The 15,895-nt window shown below is 35.6% G+C and overlaps 1 protein-coding gene across 1 annotated transcript in view; it reads right to left on the bottom strand.

Annotated features, from left to right (window-relative positions):
- The window catches only part of MDGA2 (MAM domain containing glycosylphosphatidylinositol anchor 2), a 793,866-nt gene that overhangs the window by 15,289 nt on the left and 762,682 nt on the right, over positions 1 to 15,895 (bottom strand). The window lies entirely within an intron of this gene.

Here is a 15,895-nt window from a genome sequence, read left to right as displayed (position 1 = left end):
GCTACACAGCTTGCGGTAACTTGTTACAACCTGTGTGTGTATTGAGTGGCTTGTGCGAAGTCTGACTTTAAATGCCTTATCTTATATTACCGTTAGCATCTCTTTTACAATTTACTTTTTATCCAAGTCTCATTTCTCTTCTAAAAGAATTATTTGAAGATAAAATGAGAATAAGTTTGTCTCATGATTTGATATATCTCAAAAGTTTCATGTTCTGAACATAGTAAAAATAGTAGTGATGCTGATGATATTAATATAACATAATATATATTGAACACGTACTCCAGATAAGGAATTAATCTTCTCAGCAATCCTATGAAGTACTATTGTAGAGAAAACTTCAAGTGGTTAATTAATTTGCCCAGTTCATACAGTAAGTAAATATCAGAGGCAAAATCTGAATGCAAAGAGTTTCAAAGTCGGCTATATTGATCACTAAGCAATCAGTGTTTTGATTCACTTAAAAAAACAATTTTATTGAGATATAACTTACATGCAATAAAATTCTCTCATTTTAAATGTACAGGTCAATAAGCTTTTAATTGATATATACTGCAGTGTAAGCACTACACAATCAAGATACAGAACATTTCCATCTTCCCAGAAAGCTCCCTCACTTTCCTTTGCAGTTAATCTTCAGAGCCCTTGTTCCTGTGCCAAGCAACTACTGATAACACTTTCTTGACTAATTGCTGATTTTTGCCTTTTCTAGAATTTCCTATTAATGAAATTATGCAGTAAATATTTTTTGTGTGTCTCGCTACTTTTCCTCAGCATAATTTCTGTTATATTCATCAACGTTATTGTGTTCATCTTTTTAATTTTAGTATTTAGTTCATTTAGAGTTACTGTAGTTTTTGATATGTTTGGAATTAAGTATACCTTCTTATTTGTTCTCTAATTGTCCCTTTGTTTTTTATTCCTTTGTGGCTCCTTCCCCTCTTTCTTTTCCATTTGATTTTTTTTTTTTTTGGTTTCAATTTATTTCTTGTACTGATTTTTAAATCTCTCTTTTTAATTGTGTTTTAGTGGTGGTTCCAGGGCTAACAAGAGGCACTCATAACTTTTCACAGTCTAATTATAGTCAATATTTTTTTCTTCATCCTCACAATTCATACAGCATACATCTTTTAGGATGATTTCCCGCTTTTCATTTCAAAGCTGATACTTTACATTCTATATCTTACCTCACACATGTAATAATCTTACAACAGTATAATTAATTTACCTGTCCTCTATCTATTTTTAATAGTAATTTCATCTTTTTACCTTTGCCTAAAATGTAAACCTCACCTTACAGTGAATAGTCAGATGTACTTTATACAAATTATAAGAAGAACATACAGTTTTTAAATTTTCCACCTATGTACCATTTCTGATGGTCTTCATTTCTACCTGTAGGTCTGAGTTATAATCTAGCACCATTTCCCTTTGGCTTGAAGCATATCCTTTAGTACTTTTTGTAGTGGTGATCTGTTGGAGACAGTTTCTGAGATTTGTTTATATGAAAATAACTTCATTTCACTGTTATGTTTTTGTGAGATCTAAAATTCTGCCAGTTTTCCCCCCAAGCACTTTAAAGTTGTTCTATTTCTTCTCTACAGCATGGTTTCTAATGTGAAGTCAGTCATCATTTTATCTTTATTCCCTTGTATATGTTTTTCTTTCTCCCTCAGGCTGCTTTTGAGAATTTTCCCTTATCTTTGGTTTGCAGTAGTTTGACTATAATGTGCCTAAGTAATCTTGATGTAGAGTTTGCTGAACTTCTTTTAGTTTTCCCTTTATTTCTGCCTCAGCTGTTTCCTCTACTTTTCAGACTCCAATTATATATATGTTATGCAATTTGAAATTCTACCAGTCACTGAAGCTGTGTTCATTTTCTTCAATCTTTCTCCTTCATTTCTCAGGTTGGAAAATTTTGTCTGTTTTCAGCTATATAACTAATATATATAACAGCTAATAAACTTTTTTTTTTTTTTTTTTTGCCTTCTGCAGTATGTTTTTTAAGCTCCTGCAGTGAATTCTTCATGTCTTGTCTACTACTTTCTGGTACAATTCTTATTTAGCTCTTGTATAATTTCTCTTTCTCTGCTAGACTTCTCTGTCTGTCCAATCATTAAGACTTTATGTCCTATGATTCTTTTAATATATTTACTCTAATGTCATTGAACATATTTATAATGCCTTTTTAAAAGTTTTTATCTGCTAAGTCTACTGTTTGGTCCTCTTCCGTTTATTTCTATGGGTTGATTTTTACTTTTTCATTGGCTGTGGATCACATTTTCTGTTTCTTTGTATATCTAGTAATTTTCATTGAATAATGAATGGGCACTGTGGACATGACACGATGGAGACTCAGATTTATAATCATTCTCAGAAAGCAGTTTGGTTTCAGCAGACTATTTATGCTGACTTGTCATGCTAAACTTATACAGATAGGCTTGGTTTTGTGGTAGCAATGCAGGTCTGTGAAAAGCCCAAACTGTCACCCTAAACTCTTTAACTTTGTGGGAGTCAACTTCCAAATCTGTCCCCACCATGGATCTTGGTGGGGCTTAGATTTAGGCTTTTTAAGGAAAGGTCTAGAGAGGTCAGTTCTTCAGGGCATCATCCTAACTACTAAGGGAGAGCCTGGCTATTTTTTTTTTTCATGTCAGAGGCTGTTAGGGTATCTCTTCACTCAAAAATGGCTTAAACTTCAATATTCCCTACGGCTCTTCTCCCAGGACTCTTTGACCTTCCCATCTCTGTTCTGTTGTCAAGTCCAAAAAAGCTGCTCTGTTGCCATATTGTAAACCTTGGGTTTTTTGAATCTTATGAGACAGCCTAGTCTTCAGGCAAAGACTCATGTGGAACCCCATAGAAACTTCTAAATTAGATCAACTCAGCACACCTCCTTTCTTTTACCCCGATTCACAGATTCTAACTAGTTCAGCTGCCCAGTACTCTTCTCTCTGCCTCCTGAACTCAGTGGCACCTCCATGTTCTGCTTGAATTCCAGAGCTCTGTGTTAGGGCCAGGAAATCCTTCTCAGGCAGAGAATGACTCCTGTAGAGATTACCTCATTAGTATCCTTTTTTCTCCCCACAGATCTCAGTCTTGCCTTGCCTCTTTCGTTTTCTGAAAACCATTACTTTATTTTACCCATTTTCATAGTTGTTCATGGCAGTAAGACTTATCTGGAGTCAGTTACTGTACGGCTTCAAGACAGTCTCCTTTTGATAACTTTTATAGATAATCATGTCACTATTAAAATCTATATCTATCTTCTATATAATATATACATTGGTTTATGTGAATATTGTACACAAACACTGCCAAGCAAGAAAGACAATATAGAAATCACTGTTAAATTGATCTCTCAGAGGCAGCCTCCTTAATATTTTGGTGTATGTTGCTTCAGGTTTTTTTTAATATATATCTATATATGTACAATTATATGGTTATAGAGTAGTTTATCCTTCAGATTTTTAGAGCAATTTTGTCTAATTCTCTATACATAAGCACACATGTTCATATTATGTGCAAATGCATAAATATGAATACCCACTTTTTAAACAACAACAAACCCCCCCCGCATTCCTTACATCATAGCTGCCACTAGCTGGCTGACTTTGGCTTAGTCTCTTAATCTCTCTACTTCAATTTCCTCATCATGTAAGTGATGATGATAATAATAACTAGCATAAGCTTTTAGTGAGAATTAAAATGAGTTAAAGTATATAAACTGTACATTATGTTTCATACGTAGTCTTCACTATGTTTACTATTATTTATCAAGATAGTCAAATAATATTTCTCTATTTCTCTATTGATGCAGTAGATTGTATGAGTGTGCTTCTTAATGTTCAACTCTGACTATATTACAGGAATCAATTTTACTTGGTGATGGACTATTACCCTTTTATTATGGTTGATTCCTTTTGCTAGTATTATATTTAGGAATAATGCATGCATATGTACACATAATGTTCTCCAGCTTTCTTTTTTGTTTTATCTTGTTGCATGTTCACTTTTGCTTCAGAATCTACTATCTTGTTTTTTTCCCCTTCAATGTAAGAAAGAATCTCAGGCTTGTCCTCCATAGTACTGATTTTAATTTCCATAGTATGGATTCTGTTCTTTTGTTTCTAATGTCATCTTTATTTGGCTATTATATTATTTATGATGTTACATTCCTTTCTGATCTCAAAAAGCTCCCACTTATTTCAAGTCTTTTATTCAGTTCCTTTTTTTAAATTCATCCACTGTTGTATCATTCTTATTTTTTATTGTTTAATAAAGTTCATGTTCTTATGCATTTATTGAAAGTTATAAAGCATATACAGAACAAATTTTACTTTCACCTGAATTATAAGTCTTTTTCAACAATATGTGTTTCCTTTATTATGTGCATGTCAGCTTTGTTTTTTTCTGTGGAATCTTCACTGGAGCCTTATTTTCTCAATCTCTATTTTCTCTTATTTTAATCCTCTTTATTCATCTTTAAATAATGCTAAGTAATCTCGTGACAGTTCCCTCCAAAACAACGTATGGGCTTCTTTTATAGCCACAGGATAGGAGTGGATTTTGTTAGCTTCTCCTGTAAGATCTAAGGCTGCAGAACAGGTTCATGTGAGAGTCACTACTATACCAAGATTCCGCAACCTGAGAATAGTGGAAAAGCATTCATGTCTTTGAGCCCTTTAAGAGTTGAACTTTCTGGGACGTTCCTACCATGCTCAGTGATCCATTGTGGTAAGAAGTAGTTTTCTGAATCCATCTTTCTATTTTCCTTTTTAGATACTCAATGTGGCTCAACTTTTCTTGCTCCATGGTACTGGAATCTTGTACATCAGAAAGGCAACCTTGTGCCAACAGGAAAAGCCACTGCAGGACATATTTCTGTGTGATGTAACTGCATTCTATTTTTGAACATAAATCCACAACAGGGAGGGATTCCAAGGAAATCAAGTCCCAATAAATAAGAAATTGTGTTAAACATTAAATAAAGTTATAATACTTTTTGAGTCCTTTAGTTGTCATTGGACTTACAAAGTGGCATATAGCATGCACTTTTCTGAAATTATTTGAAGAAATGGTCTGTATGTGTATGAGATAGAAAATGGGCTCCTCATCTATTCCATGGCTTGTGTCTGCCACAGCCAATGGCTGTATTAGTGGTAACTGATTGGGTTGAGCTGTGATAGTCTCTGCTGGTTTCTTATCTAATTGAACTGAACTGCTTTACAGAAAGGAAAATATCAGGGTTTTTGTTTTTTTTTTTAATTTCTTAAATGTAAGACCTAGCTTCTTTTTCTAATAGAAGTCCTTCAATATCTTGCATGAAAAGAATGAAGGATGCTTTTTCTAAGCTATTAAGGGAGTTCAAGTTTTTCCATACTTTAAAAGTTACCAGTAGATGTAAGGTAAATGTAACTGTGAGTTCAAGTTTTTCCATACTTTAAAAGTTACCAGTAGATGTAAGGTAAATGTAACTGTGACTAGAGTAAAAGTAAAGTAACTAGATGGCAGTGAATGAATTATCATTTTATGTGAAAGTCTTATTTCTCTTGGGTAGCATGACCAATTATTTTAATTGAAGTGACAGGAATCAATCCTGTCATTGAATCAATACATGGAAATTTGTGTCAGATGTTAATAAAAATGACACTCTTTTTAGGTTTATTAGTTGTAATTAGGCCAAAAAACTAGTATATACTATGTTTTTCACAATTTACTTAAAGTAGGGAATATGTACTGTAATAAAATACACATTTATATCTATATCTATCTGTATGACTTGCCATTATTATATCAATAATTATAAGTTATTATATCAGGATCAAATATATTTTTTCTCAGGGACTATGTTTTCCCTGTGATCATGTTTATATTTTTAATTAATGTTTTATTTTTACATATGTAATAAAAATTCAAACTTGAATTATTTCAATTTATGTTTATTGAATATATACTATGTGAAAAATATTTGTCCTAGATCTAAAGAAGCCAGGTCTAATTATCTCAGATTTGAATTTGTTTTTGAATAGATTATATGAGCTATAGTCAGTTGTGGCCAGATTTTATTTTAAAAGGCAAGCATTACTTATTTAAAAGATAATAATGTATAACTGACTGAAATAAATTCTTTAAAATATATTACAATTTAAACATCTAGAGTAAGATGTTACTCTTATGCACATAGTATTAATTATACTCCATTATCCATGAATCCAAACTATTGATGCACTGGTCTATTTTATGACAAAAGCAATATTAACAGGCAAATGATATTAGAACTTTTTTAAAGCAAGTTTCCAGTTTTTTAAGTTTATAAGAGAGAATTCAATGACAACAGTTATATAAACTTATGTTCAGGTCATCTAGGTCAACGAAATTAGAACCTGTGAAACAGAATAAAGCAATTCAAGAGAAGTTAGATTCAGCAAAGCTGATTCAGTGCATTATTATAGTATTATAGTAAGAAAATTCCAAAGTGAGTATGATGGATTGTGTTAATACCTTTAAAAGTAATTTTAAGTCCTTAGAGGCACTGTGTTTATGCTTGAGTAGGCACCAGGTATCAATAGGTAAGACTTTAATCATCCCCAAGGATTTTCAAATACTACACAGTTCCATGATACAAGTTTGAAGTTGCTAAGCAAAACTTAACTGTCTTCTTCTTCTCTTTGGTTTCCTAATTCTCATCTTTTGATCACCACCCCTTCAAGAGTCAGGTGCAAGAGCTCGAGAGAACTGACCTCATGTTAGGGACCATGGTCAGAAAGGCTACCTGACCTAAGTGCTGTATTTATTATCTCATGAGCAATGACCAAGGTTTTAGAGTTACTTATGGCATTGTGATATCACATGATTTCATAGAAATTACTGTATAAATATAATTCGCATCAATATTATAATTATTATTACCTAGTTCTCTTCTTTCACTAAGTCATTAATATAATTTTACTTTTAACTATTTACTATATATATTTTATATAAATAACTGAAATATATATCCTAAAATATGTATACATATTTCCTACAGATACTTGAAATTACCAAGTTTATAGAAATTAATTTGTAATTTGGTTTACTCTAAGGCCTAGGGATCACTTGCCCATAAATCACATTTTTATTCTAATCAGTAATACAGAGATTAACTTGTGTTTCACATTTCATGGAAGATGAGGATGTGCCCAAATTATCTAGCTTGAGGCAAGAGCTATGTATATTGATAGGTAATTGTTAGCATCATTTGTTTTATACACACAGACAAAAATGGGAAATTATAAAATCATTATTTTCTGCTTGAATAGAAATGGATGCATGTATCCACTGTTAACTATTTTTTCAATATATAATTGCAATGATATCTTAAATAAAAAATGTCAGTTCATTTTCTCTAGTCATTACCATGCCTTCTTGTATCCAGTTGAATCTCCACATTAGTGTCCAGTGAATTTTCCTAAAACATAGCCTTCATCAGGCTTTCTATTTCTCTGTTATATGTCAGATCCCTTATGTAGACCCTGACACTTTTTGGCTCTACCACTTCCCTTTCCCTGCTGTAAGAGCACTATTCTCCATTCTAACATGTGGCTCTTTTTCTCACATTCTGTAACCTTTGCTTTCTGCTTAATACTTACTTGTTTGGATGGTTTACATTTTTTCTCTTCCACAGAAACTTTATTTTAACTTTGCTGTTTTCAGAGTTTTCTCCCTTGTTCACCCATAGCACAGGCTTATGCATTTTGATGAATATTACTTTCTGATTTTTATTTTATTCAGTAATTTATTATCCTAAATATGATGACAAACTATTTGATGGAATGGACCTTTTACTACAATTCTTTCTTATTTTCTATAGAACCCTATATACCACTGGGCACATAGCATGTGCATGTCATTCTGTTGAACAAAAATGAGTGAGTCCAAGACCTAAGGGTAAAAATACTCATCACAATAAATCTATACTTTCAAAAAAGTTTGTTACACTGGGTGAGAAACAAAAGCAAGTCAATCCATTTGCTTACCATTAGTTCAACTGATGAAATAATATTTTTTATTTATTACACTAAGAATTAGACTTGTATATTTTGAAATACCAGCCTTTCTCAGTCATATCATTAATTTTATTTAAATATCTCAGCTTCTACTATACACTGAGTAATAAATAAATAGGAGTAGAATAAATTTAGGGATTGTTGGTGGTTCAAAACACAGACTTAAAATGTAAGTGCACTAGGGATGCCTGGGTGGCTCAGTCGGTTAAGCGACTGCCTTCGGCTCAGGTCATGATCCTGGCATCCCAGGATGAGTCCTGTGTCAGGCTCCCTGCTCAGTGGGGAGTCTGCTTTCCCCCTGACCCTCCCCTCTCTCATGCTCTCTCTTTCACTCTCTCGCCCTCAAATAAGTTTCTTAGCAAATGCAAGTAGGTTTTTGTTGTTGTTCAACCCATGCTTTCTAATTACTGATTTGAATGGTTCTATAGATTAAAAATAAAGTTCTTGAGTATAAAAAAAGTAATAAAAAAATAAAATCTAAAAAGTAAGTGCACTAGATATTGCATATGGTCTTATTAGAGGGTCTGTAACAGGTGTGTGTAATAACAGATTTCAGTAAGTGGTTATAAATCATGACTAGGTTCTATCCACCCCCCCTTGAAAAAAAATACATCTTAATTCAACAAAGCAGCTTCCTCAATGAATGTCTTCCACCTACAGCATTATTTTCACACTGATTGACACCGGCATTATCAGTATTAAATACAAACAGGACTTTACTGAAAACAAGCTCAAACTGTCTTTCCTGTAATGTCTAACTCCAAGGGAAAAAAAAATGTGAGCAGATTTCCTACTTGAGGAATATACTTGAGATACAAGCAAGAATGTTTAATTTTTTTACTCAAACATAAGAGAAATATGGTCTTTAACCAAAATGAGAATAAAAATCAGACTCATAGAACCATGCAAAATGTTGTCACCATTGCCTTCTCTATATCTTGTATAAAACCACTGAAGTCTCCCTTTTAAAAAATTTCGAATGCCAGCACTGAGAAAGTTTTAATCCACTCTTGCTAAAAGGTAATGTGAGATACCTTATTAAGAGAAATTTAATTAGAGGTTAATTCCAGATTTCTTAAATTCTATTTCTGTATTCCGTTAGTCAATCATAAAGCGACATATTTGGACCATGATACTACAGCTCAAAACATGAACTGTAATGTATTATGGTCAGTACATAAAATTTTTATTTGAACAAGTTTTATATCTTTCTAAAAGTACCAAGTGAAGATATTTCCCATTATACTACGAAGGGTACTTTTATAAACAAATTTCTGTTTGAATTAGTCATTAAGAAATATGTGACACTTTTGCTTTCCTCTATGCTTTAGTTGCCAGAGCACTTAGACTCAGATTCAAGTTAAGTCAATGATTAACTTTCCATTTTCCCCCCAACATATTCTATAAAGTCTTGGTGAAATGACCTTCTGTTTCCAGTCTACACCAATACTTCTAACTCCCTTGCTTTGTTTTCACTCAGAAGATTAAATATCTAGTTTACATTGTTATTTTTTAAAATCAACTGAGCCTTTGTGGTTTCAGAGGACCAAACAGAAAGCAATCATGATTGCTGCTCTCAAGGAGCTTACAGTGTGCGGAGGTCAGGGTGGCAGATACTAGGATAGAGAAACGCACTCCGGTGCTACGGGAACAAAAGGAACAAGACAATGGGGAAAAATTTCAGCATATGCCCTTGAGTTAGCTTCTAAAAGTAGAATATGAGTTACTTAGATGGTTTAAGAGGGAAAAAGTACTTATTCTGTCATGTGACTTAAAAAATATTTATTTGCTTAATAAGTATTTATATAGTGGGCAAATATTTACAGTTGCAGGGCACCGTGTGATGGGGAGAGACCTTGCTTCATGTAGTTCAGCAGAACAAAGATCTGGGGCTTGAAAAAGGCCCCTACAAGACAGCTCAGTTTGGGGAACTTCATGTATGGCAGGTATAGACTAGGCAGCTGCCCTAAGGAGAAGCCAGAGAGGCATATATCCTTGAGGCCCTTCTGTTACTGGTTTTAGAGAATGATCTTTACCCCAGAAAGTACGGGCCCGAGAGACAGCAAGGAAGTCAGTTAGCAGAGGAATTCAGTAATATACCCAAGAAGTGACTGGCACTGAAACTGAGCATTATATCCTAAAACACATTTCAAGACACTGAGGACTGATATCCTGATCTCCACCTGCTTCCACTCCCTCTGCATCACTGATCAGTCTCTGCTTCCATTTACCACTCTCCTGAAACCGCCTACTCTTTGAACACGCAAGAGCTGCATTTATTTTACAGAAAAAAATAGATACTGTTAAAAAGGCAACTTCCAAGTCTGCTTGCTATTCTTGCATCGAGGAATGTATCAAAAGCCACATTCCTACTTAATTCTTTTCTTCCCACCTCAGTGGAAGTGACATTAATTACCCTCTTCAAAGCTAATTCTCCTACTAGAACTCTCCATTTCCATTGCTTCGAGAAACTTGCTTTTCTTTGGCTTTTGTATCGAAAAACTTACCTTTCTATTAATTTTTTTCCTCTTAAAATAGGTACATCTATAACCCACGTCTCTCTACTTGATCACTCCTTCCCCTCCCTCAAGATTCATGGGAGAACAGATCCTATCAATGGACTCCTTGTCTTTGCTTCCCATTTGTACCACAGTGAAATTAGCTTCCTAGAGCCACAACTTTATTGAACCACACTTATCAAGTTCAATGAATGTATTCATAAGTGCCTTTTGTACTTTTATCTTTAATTTCCTAGTATGATATGATGATGCTTATATCTCACATTCTTTCTAGAAATAAATGAAGTACATCTTTTTACTGAATTTAATAACCTTTTGTCATATCAAATGACCTCATGTGAAGTTCAGTTCCTCCCCAGAACATTAGAAATCCAGCTGATTAATCATGAATCAAAATGCTTACTAGTAGCTACAGGATTGCTGAAATAATCTTATACTATTATCAGTAGCTAGACATTATATCATGTACATGTAAAACAACAGTTTAAGGGTGACATATTGTAGTTCTCATTTATTTTTTCTTCAATTTTGATGAAACGTTTAACTAACAAAAATTGGTACCAATGTGGCAAATAAATGCTAAGATGCCTCCCAACGATTTCCACCTCTTAGCATTAACACTCTTGTGTAATTTCCTTCCTTTAAGTGTGGGTTGGAATTATCAGCTCCATTATAAGAAACAGAATGAGGCAGAAGTTAAAAGCCTTGGGCATGTATTTGCTCTCTCTCATGCACTGCTTGCTTTGGAGGAAGCCTGCTGCCATGCCATAAGACAGTCCCAGAGAGATGTCCATATGCCAAGGAACTACCTGAGAGAGCTGAGAGGAATTCAACAGCCAGCAAGAAATCGATGTCCTCAGTCCGACACTATGATGGAGTGAGAACTGCCAGAAACCAAGTGACCAGGCTTAAAAGTATATAGTCCCTAAGTCAAGTCTTCAAATTTGAGGGCGGTCATGCCTGACAGCTTGCAACCTCGTGGGAGACCTTGAGCTACAGACACTTGGCTAAGCCACACCTATATTCCCGACCCACAGACACTGAGAGGTAAATGTTTGTTGTTTCAAACCACACAATTTTGGGGAAACGTTTTACATAGCAATCTATAAGTAATACAACGCATTTGACTTTATTTCAAAGAGGAATCTCTTTTCTAAGTAATGCATAACCGAATGCCCATTTTTGTATTAAAAATTTTGTATTAAAAAACTCTTCTCAATGATATATTGAGCATTAGTCATAGTTTAAACAGCAGAGATTATGTATGGTTTCTCAAGAAAGAATAACTGCAATTAGGCTATTAGAAATTCACAACAAATCATTTTTGAATCTGGATTTCCAAGAGAATGAATCAAACTGAGAATGTTATCTGTAAAACTAGTAACTATAAATGCCCCCAGGATTCCAGATGAATGAGTGTCTTAGAATAACATCTGTGGGGGCGGAGCAAGATGGCGGCGGAGTAGGAGACCTGGATTTCATCTGGTCTCAGGAATTTGGCTGGATAGGGATCAAAACATTCTGAACACCTACGAACCCAACAGGAGATCGAAGAAAAGAATAGCGACAACTCTCTGAACAGAAAAGTGACCACTTTCTGGAAGGTAGGATGTGGGGAGAAGTGAATCCAAGGCGATATTCAGGAACACAGACAGCGGGGCAGGGGGCCTCTGTCAGCTGCTACTGGCAAGTGATAGAGTCGCGGAGCACAAAATTGGAACTTTTAGAAGTTGGCTCCGCTGAGGGACATTGCTTCAGTGGCTAAGCGGGGGGTGGAACCCTCGCTGGGACAGTGTGGTCTCAGAACCCTCGGAGTCACAGAAGGACCGGGGGTGCCTGAGTGCGGCAGAGCTCCCAGGTGTTGGAGCAAGGAAGCCGGCTGCAGAAATGGAGCCGAGGAGTAGGCTCTCAGCTCGGGGTTGCCATAAACCGTGATACGCGGCACAGTCGGGCCACTGCTCCTCCAGCAGGGACACAACAAGCGGCAGATCGGGGGGCCTCCCCTTCCTCCCCCAGGAGGAGCAGCGCAGGAGCGCACCGCAGGGATCTGCTGGATTTGGAGACTCCACACGGGGTGGGGTGCCAGAGATAGAAACGCTCGGTCACAGGCTGGGTGAGCGTGGAGTGCGGCCAGAGACTGGGGAGATGGGAGTGACTTACTGCTTTTTTCTGGGGGCGCACTGAGGAGCGGGGCCCCGAGTTCTCGTCTCTTCTGGGGAGGAGATTGGGAGGCCGCCATTTTCACTCTCATCCTCCAAAGCTGTACAGAAAGCTTGCAGGGAACAAAAGCTCCCGAGAGCAAATCTGAGCAGATTACTTAGCCTGGACCCTGCAAGGGCAGGGCAATTCCGCCTGCAGCAAAGACATCTGGAAACCACCCCTCCCCCATTTGGCAACAGGCCCCTCCCCCAGAAGATCAGCAAGAGCAGCCAGCCAAGACGAAGTTTACCGATCAATGAGAACGGCAGAACTCCAGAGCTAGGGGAATATTGCACATAGAATCCACAGCTTTTTTTACCATGATTCTTTAGTCTTTCAGTTAATTTTTTTTAACTTTTTTTTTGAATTTTTCTTTTTCCCCTTTTTAAAAAACATTTTTATTTTTCATTTTTAGAGTCATATTCTTTTTTAATTTTTTAAATTTTTTTATAGAGTCATATTCTATCCCTTCATAGTAGTTACCCTTATTTTTGGCATATATATAAGTTGTTCTCTCTTTAAAATTTTGAGATACAGTTTCTTCTAACAGATAAAAATATACCCTAATCTCTAGTGTATGACTTTGTTCTAGTCTCGTGCCAGATCACATTCTCTCCCTTTTGTTTTTCTTTTCTTTTTTTGTTTTTTAAATCCTCTTCTTTCTTTTTTCAAACAACTTCTTATCAATTCCTTTTATATTTTTTACAATTTTTATCTTTACAATCATATTCCATCCCTTCTTCGTATCAACCCTTATTTTTGTACATATGTAAGTTTTTCTTTCTTTAAAATTTTGGGCGGCATTTCTTCTAACAGACCAAAATACACCCAAAATCTAGTGTGTGGCACTGACCTATGCACCAGCCTGATCATATTTGATCATATTCTGTTTTTTTTGTTTTGTTCTGCTTTTGTTTATTTTTATCTTTTTCTTTTTTCTCTCTTTCCCCTTTCTTTTCCCCTGGCTTCAGGTCTTTTCCTGATTTGTTTAGAGTATATTTTCTGGGTACGTTGTTACCCTGTTAGCATTTTGTTCTCTCATTCATCTATTCTCCTCTGGACAAAATGACAAGATGGAAAAAATCACCTCAACAAAAAGAAAAAGACATAGTACTGACTGCCAGGGACCCACGCAATACACACATTAGTACGATGTTGGACCTAGAGTTTAGAATCATGATTTTAAAGAAACTAGCTGGGCTTGAAAAAAGTATGGAAGTTATTAGAGAAACTCTTTCTGGAGAAATAAAAGGACTAAAACCTAACCAAGTTGAAATCAAAAAGGCTATTAATGAGGTACAATAAAAAATGGGGGTGCTAACAGCTAGGATAAATGAGGCAGAAGAGAGAATCAGTGATATAGAAGACAAAATGATGGAAAATAAAGAAGCTGAGAAAAAGAGAGATGAACAACTACTGGATCACGAGGGCAGAATTCGAGAGATAAGCAATACCATAAGACAAAACAACATTAGAATACTTGGGATCCCAGAAGAAGAAGAAAGAAAGAGAGGAGAAGAAGGTATATTGGAGCAAATTATAGCAGAGAAGTTCCCTAATTTGGGGAAGAAAACAGGCATCAAGATCAAGGAGGCACAGAGAACCCCTCTCAAAATCAATAAAAGTAGGTCAACACCCTGACATCTAATAGTAAAACTTACGAGTCTCAGAGACAAAGAGAAAATCCTGACAGCAGCTCGGGAGAAGAGATATGTAACCTATAATGGTAGAAACATTAGCTTGGCAGCAGAACTATCCACAGAGATCTGGCAGGCCAGAAAGGACTGGCATGATATATTCAGAGCACTAAACGAGAAAAATATGCAGCCAAGAATACTATATCCAGCTAGGTTGTCATTGAAAATAGAAGGAGAGATAAAAATCTTCCAGGACAAACAAAAACTAAAGGAATTTGCAAACACGAAACCAGCCCTCCAAGAAATATTGAAAGGAGTCCTTTAAGCAAAGAGACAGCCTAAAAGCAACATAGAACAGAAAGGAACACAGACAATATACAGTAACAGTCACCTTACAGGAAATACAATGTCACTAAATTCATATCTTTCAATAGTTACCCTGAAAGTAAATGGGCTTAATGCCCCAATCAAAAGACACAGGCTATCAGATTGGATAAAAAAACAAGACCCCTCGATATGCTGTCTGCAAGAGACTCATTTTAGACCCAAAGACACCCCCACATTGAAAGTGAGGGGGTGGAAAACCATTTACCATGCTAATGGACACCAAAAGAAAGCCGGGGTGGCAATCCTTATATCAGACAAATTAGATTTTAAAACAAAGACTGTAATAAGAGATGAGGAAGGACACTCTATCCTACTTAAAGGGTCTATCCAACAAGAAGATCTAACAATTGTAAATATCTATGTCCCTAACATGGGAGCAGCCAATTATATAAGGCAATTAATAACAAAAGTAAAGAAACACATTGACAACAATACAATAATAGTGGGGGAATTTAACACTCCCCTCACTGATATGGACAGATGATCTAAGCAAGATCAACCAAAAATAAAGACTTTAAATGACACACTGGACCAAATGGACTTCACAGACATATTCAGAACATTCCATCCCAAAGCAACGGAATATACATTCTTCTCTAGTGCCCATGGAACATTCTCCAGAATAGATCACATCCTAGGTCACAAATCAGGTCTCAACCAGTACCAAAAGATTGGGATTATTCCCTGCATATTTTCCAACCAACCACAATGCTTTGAAACTAGAACTCAATCACAAGAGGAAAGTCGGAAAGAACTCAAATACATGGAGTCTAAAGAGCATCCTACAAAAGAATGAATGGGTTAACCAGGAAATTAAAGAAGAAATAAAAAATTCATGGAAACAAATGAAAATGAAAACACAACTCTTCAAAATCTTTGGGATGCAGCAAAGGCAGTCCTAAAGGAAAGGATATAGCAATATGAGCCTTTCTCAAGAAACAAGAAAGGGCTCAAATATGCAACCTAAGCCTACACCTAAAGGAGCTAGAGAAAAAATAGCAAATAAAGCCTAAACTCAGCAGGAGAAGAGAAATAATAAATATCAGAGCAGAAATCAATGAAATAGAAACCAAAAGAACAGTAGAACAGATCAACGAAACTAGGA

Source organism: Eumetopias jubatus, unplaced genomic scaffold (genome assembly GCF_037043125.1).
Source record: "Eumetopias jubatus isolate StellerSeaLion01/CBP00866 unplaced genomic scaffold, mEumJub1_p1.0 scaffold_7, whole genome shotgun sequence".
Classification (NCBI taxonomy): Eukaryota; Metazoa; Chordata; class Mammalia; order Carnivora; family Otariidae; genus Eumetopias; species Eumetopias jubatus.
The sequence above is the reverse complement of the archived record's forward strand: the minus strand, read 5'-3'. Positions and strand labels throughout refer to the sequence as shown.